Source organism: Dermacentor albipictus, chromosome 3 (assembly GCF_038994185.2).
Source record: "Dermacentor albipictus isolate Rhodes 1998 colony chromosome 3, USDA_Dalb.pri_finalv2, whole genome shotgun sequence".
Taxonomy (NCBI): Eukaryota; Metazoa; Arthropoda; class Arachnida; order Ixodida; family Ixodidae; genus Dermacentor; species Dermacentor albipictus.
This window is the reverse complement of record NC_091823.1, coordinates 56,343,104-56,349,252: the sequence shown is the minus strand read 5'-3', so window position 1 is coordinate 56,349,252 and position 6,149 is coordinate 56,343,104. Positions and strand designations below refer to the sequence as shown.

Sequence of the window (6,149 nt, the reverse complement as noted above, 5' to 3'; positions counted from 1 at the left end):
TGCTGTATGACGCGAGTATTCGGAAAAAGCTATTCGCCAAGAAAGCAGCTATCAGCACCAGCAGCAATGTAAGAGCCGAATGAATAACGATAGAGAGCTTCCTTTCAACGTTTACAGTATTCACACGTACACATGATGAAGGGTTCGTATTCACATATCAGTGAAGCAAGCGGTTACACGCATAGGCTCATGCGACGGTCAATTGGTATCCACCACCATGTTGGAATTCCGACATGAACAAGTTTTTCGATTTGGTAGGTTTTCCGTATGACCACTGACATATTTACTCCTATCGTTTTTTGCAGGATGATCCAAAAGGCAGTCATCGCCAGTTTTCAGAAGCATCGCCAATGCACTCTCTTTGATCGCTCGCCAGGTCTATGATGGCACGAGTGCGCTTCATTGACATTCTGCTCTCTCTCCAGTTCCGAGATACGAGACCAGCGTTCGTATGTTTGAATGCGTACGTACCAATCGTGTTTTCTTGTTCCTTCCTTTTCCGTTTTTCTTTAAGGGCTATTTTGTGTTGCGTGGAGACTTCCCTTTCTGGTCACGCCCTGATCTACGAGTGCCTGCGTAGTCTATCGCTGTCTCCAAAGATCATGCTAGATCAACGAAGAGCCGCCCATGACGATGGAAACTGGCAGGTAGTGAGGTATAATACATATGTGTCCAGTTGATATAGTGTAAATTCAAATGCGCATACCAGTATTAACATTAAAACACGGTTCTGATGGTGATTGTAGTGGTTTTCTTCCGCGTGCTTGAGAGCCGGATATGCATATGATACCAAAACAAGATTAGCTGTGCTATGAATACGTAAAGTGGCATAAATAGAGATTTTTTCAATGTAGAACATAAAACAATTGTCAAAGCACAAAAAATGTACACCAGGATTGCCTACTGCTTCAAGAAGCGGAGTATTGAAGTCATCGGTTGTGCTTGCGTAGATTCTAAGCTGTTCGTACAAATACACTTCATTCTATTCCAATCAAATCAGCGCAAACAGCTCTGTGAACTGTTTCTGTATTGTACACTTCCTTTAATCCCATCGGCAGAAAACATGTGTAGTATATCCATTCTAACATCATGGATGCGGGTGATTGCAGGAGCAAGATCCGGCTTTCTTTAAACCATCTGAGGCTTATTTCCTGTTATAGATGTAGTTACTGCTTGTAGAACTTTTTATTATCTTTCCAATAATGTTCTTTATTTAGGACTAGCTAGTGCAGAACTATTTACATCTTGTTTGAGCGAGTTTGAACACATAGAAACGTTATACATATCTAGTTATAGGGAACACTGCAGCTCAACATGTGGTTCTGACTGCGTGCTGTGATTGTAAACTACAATGCTTAAAGCGATATAGGAGGCATTTCCAGGCGCATTGTATTCTTGTAGTGCCTACTTAAGTAAAGAAGATAAAACAACGCTCATTGGCTGTGACGTTTAGATCCTGTTAACTGAATTACTCCGACCAGTATCTATATATCGTCGTCTTGCGACTCTTTTCCTTTTCTCGTCCGCGACTCTTATTCAATCAAGAGCGTCTTCTGTTTCTATGGAGGCATGCTTCACTGGTCAACATAATCCGGCGCGAAACACGACCCCTACATTGCTCGTGCGTGCGTGCGTGTGTGTGTGTGTGTGTGTGCGTTTGCGTGTGTGTGTGCGCGCGTGCTTGCGTGTGTGTGTGTGTGTGTGTGTGTGTGTGTGTGTGTGTTTGTGTTTGCGTCTGTGTGTGTTTCTGATTTCTAATAGTTCTAATTTCTAGTTTCTAGTTTTTAAAAAAATACATCCGTCGCGCTCACTTTCAGCCCATTCTATAGCCAATTACAGTACTATTTGGAGTAAAATGTCCCCACTTTATTTGTTTGGCGCTTTGGTTGTATAATGTAGAGGTATCGGTTTCGAATCCCTGGATGAGGTACTGCCACAATTCTGGTTCTTTACAGATATGCTGTCATAACACCTCGATCATCAGAGTCTACCTTAACGCTTGGCATGTTGCAACAATTTTACGTGCGATGAAAACATATAGGGTTTCTCTATATAGCTCTATTAGAACCAAGCTAACACGAAGTCTTGGAGACAACTCTATTGAGTTGTACTTTCTAGTCGTTGTGAAATATACGGGCTTGGTGGGAACGATCGCAAAGTACAGCTTCATCGGTGGTCATTGATAGATGATATGGCACATTTCTGAAATTTGAGAGCATCAAGTGCTTATTTACGCCCCATTAATGAACAAGTTTGGGTTAGATTAATCTAGAAAGCTTGCACCCGTTGTAGTTGGTGAATCGGGGAAATCGGGGAAATCGGGGAAATCGGGGAAGTTGACAACAGACAGCACTTCCTCGGTATGTCTTGCAACGCAAATTTGTGGGTGTTATACAGACAACTTTCTTGGAATTCTCCCTTTAATTGAAGCCCTTGAAAAGCAAATAAACTTAATAATAATTGTTCTTTGCCGCGTTGCGGGCGCGACTAGGAAAGGATCAGTTCCATCACTACTAAATGTACATATTGCACTTATAAAGAATAGGATGTCGTGTTCTTCACCTGTTCTGCATAGAATCTCCCGTTCATCCGAACAGTGACCTACTAATAATTACATTAATAATTATTTATTGTTTACTAGTATAGCTAGGAGCCTTAGAGTATTATCACACGTTCTTCGAGCAACGTTGAGTTCCTTAGCAATTGCAAAGGCACATTGTCCTTAATTTCTTCTTGTGAGGATGGTTGAAACCTGTTGGCACTTCTTTCGTGTTTCAGTGCAGCATAACATGCACCCACTAGCAATTGTACTTATTGAAGGATACCGGGCTTGCATAAATATGGTGACTCAGGTGCGCAAAAATCTACGATCACATCACGAATTTTGTATCTCAGATATGTCCTACTCTCCATGGCGACTCGTTGTCCCGAAAAATTGACCTGTCCATTGAAGGAATTATGCGCAAACGAAACATGTTTATTCTAGCATTCCAACAACTAGTGTCATACCAGAGATACATTCGATACGCTGGTTATATTAAAGCGTACGCAGATGGTTTTTGTCAAACAAATTCATCTACAGCCCGCTTTGTAATTCCAGAATTGGAACGAATGCACGCGTTTAAGCCATCTCACATGGCATAATCAACTGCACCAGAGCTCTTTGCAACATTGCATTTGTTATGATTCATCAATTCAATTAAATGGTCGTCCTTTGTAAATCACATGCAGCTTTGTCATCAATTCATTATGAAATAAGCAATTAGCAAAACATGGATTTAGTTTACGAGACTGCCAATAGATCTCGTGCAACTCAACACGAAATAAGAAGACTGCCGACAGACACTGTCTCACCATTTCGTTTTTCGTAGCTCTCACAAAACATGGCTCTTTGGAGACGGCAAGAAAGGCAATTTAACTGAAAGGCTTACCATCTTGTTTGAAAATATAGCACGCCATCTACTTTCCGCGCCTGAGGATGGTTAGACATGAATAGACAAAGTAGTAAACTAAAGAAACGTTTGTTAATATCATAATATGTTATGTGGGGAAACCATTAAGAGTTCATGCATGCCTGAAAGCATAAACCTATAATGTGAAGTGTTGTGCAACTTTATTACAGCTTTGAACATGAACTTTTCCGTTCTTTAAAAGCTACAGTCACAAGCGATGCACTTCTATGAGTGGGTAATGCTGTCCTTTGATAATTACTAGTTACGCTTCATTACGTGTCAGCTCTGTATATAAAAGGCAATGTGTCCTCTGTGACATTCCCCTGTGAAATTGCCTGTGGAATTAGGAAAGTAGATAGATATTATCTGCTTTGTTTCCAATCACCTCTTCATGCAAGCGGTCGGCGCTGCAATGCTATATATTTATGCGATGCTCTATTATTTGCAATTTGAACTACCTACTCGCTGTAGTACCTAGGCCGTTGTTAAGATATTTGCCAAAGCTCACCTTCCTTCATTGTTCTGTGTGCCGTTGGTAGTTGCGTTTACACTTTGCTTTATTTTTGTGCACGCGATCTTACTTTATATATGGTTGAATAACGCAAGGTCATTCCGCAAGCACTCCCTCACGCAGTCCCTGTAGCGCAGTGGATAGCGCGTTGGACTTCTAATCCAAAGGTCCCGGGTTCAAATCCCGGCAGGGACGTATGTATTCAAGCATATGTTATTTTTGGATCTCGACTTGCAAAATAGAGTTGAAGGTTGTGTTACCTGTTCTACAAGCATCAGGTCCTGAAAAAGAAGCAACAGACAAGAAAAAAATACGTGCGCAAAAAGGAAGACGGTGATCTGGACGTGCTGTTTTCTTCTGGGAAGTGGTGTTTGCTAGGCCAGTTGGTTCATGCTGACACTGGAGAAAACCAGCGAAAAAATGTAAACGCGAAAACGACAGAAGGAAGAGACATGACAACATCATCGTTCTGGTGTCTCTTCTTTCTGTCGTGCTTGCGTTAAAAATTTTTTGCAGGTTTTCTCAAATAACTTTTTGTAAGTATAATATTAAAAATATTACTCTGCTACTTTATTGCAAGTAAACTGTCAGTGAAGTTGTGAAGTCAATTACAAGATGCGTTTTAGCAGCGTTGTGCTCGTAATATCCAAACGGCCGCTTATTTCTTGCGCTCATTATGAATGGGTGGCCGTTCGCAAAACCTTATACACATGGCTTTGACGGAAAACGGCCGCGAAAGCTGGCGTTCCTCACGTGTAGCACGAAATCAGAGCGAAGTTCCACACACCTTCACAGCTGAGTGTGGTTTCCGCTGTTTTCTTTAAACTTCTATTACCTTAAACCTCTTTAGCGGCTCCTTTGCCTCTCGAATTTCCTTTATTTGAGCATTAGAGGGCAACCCACGACAATGGATTGTTATGGCATTTTACGCATTATGTAAACCTCCTAAAGTTTGAGGATGCTTTGTCTTGGATTTTTACGTGACTCTGGTGCCTTAGAGTTCCTTGCTGAAAAAAATACACTCTATATCATCAAGCCATCCACCTTCTACAGTCGACTGCATAAGACCGATTGCTGAGCTGGTTGAGGCATTGCTTAGAAATATATAAATATGGCTATGAGCTAGGACAACACATATTTGTGCACCTGCAAAACTTCTACCACTTTGCTTTAGGATTGCTTGCAGTTATTACGACATGTGGTGACGGGAAGAAGCATGCAAATGTCTCAACATAAGGTGAGCCATGGCAGTTATATCGAAATGATTTCCCCATACGGAAAACCATGCATCAGCTAAAGCGACCACCGTGCTAATCCCCGTGGAGAAGAGTATGAATTGCCGATAAGAAATAAGGAAGGTGTAATATACGAGTGCAATGTCTGGGCTACGGAAGTGCTTTCCTTATTGACGGGGGGGGGGGGGGGGGGGGTTACGGAGGAATTTCCTATCAGGAGAGGAGCTGAAGTGCGCAGGACGACAAATTGCAGAGGCATATTTTTTTGCTGTCGAAAAGCGGTACTAATTGCCTAAGCGACTATCTGTATTTTTTTTTTTCGTGCGTTGAAGAGAAAACAGGAAAATAGAAAAGAGGAGCTGTGGAATTTGTCGATACTACGACGCTTGTGCTCTTTGTTGAGGGACTCTTATTTTCAGCCAGCAAAGCGCAAATAACTCTATTGTCAGTAACTATCTAGGGTCTTCCTCTCTTCCTTCTTGTGTGGCCAGGCCAGTTTGATATAATTCACTTTAAGGTAAAATTATTTAATTAAACTGTGGGGTTTGACGTGCCAGAACCACGATCTGATTTTAAGGCATGCCGTAGGGGAGCACTCCGGAAGTTTGGACCAACCGGGAATGTTTAACGTGCACCTAAATCCAAGTACACGGGTGTTTTCGCATTTCGCCCCCATCGAAATGCGGCCGCCGTGGCCGGGATTTGGTTCCGCTACGTCGTGCTTAGCAGTCCAACACTTCACTTTAAGGTAAATAACCGGCTGAAGCAAACATCAGAATTGGGGAGAACGCGCTGTCAGAAGGAGCAGTGCCAAACTTGAGATAAAGGGAGAATGCGTTCGGGTGGACTTTTCTTGCGGCAGCGAATTTTCATTATTACCAGCTGATTATGTTGCTCTGTATTTTCACTTCTTTCCATCATCGTCACATTACTATATAAGATTCGTGGTAA

At 42.0% G+C, this 6,149-nt stretch overlaps 1 non-coding gene across 1 annotated transcript; it reads left to right on the top strand.

Annotated features, from left to right (window-relative positions):
* The first annotated feature begins 4,085 nt into the window (after window positions 1–4,085).
* Window positions 4,086–4,158, top strand: TRNAR-UCU (transfer RNA arginine (anticodon UCU)). The gene has a single exon. It is a non-coding gene; the product is annotated as a tRNA-Arg (tRNA).
* The last annotated feature ends 1,991 nt before the right edge of the window (window positions 4,159–6,149 follow it).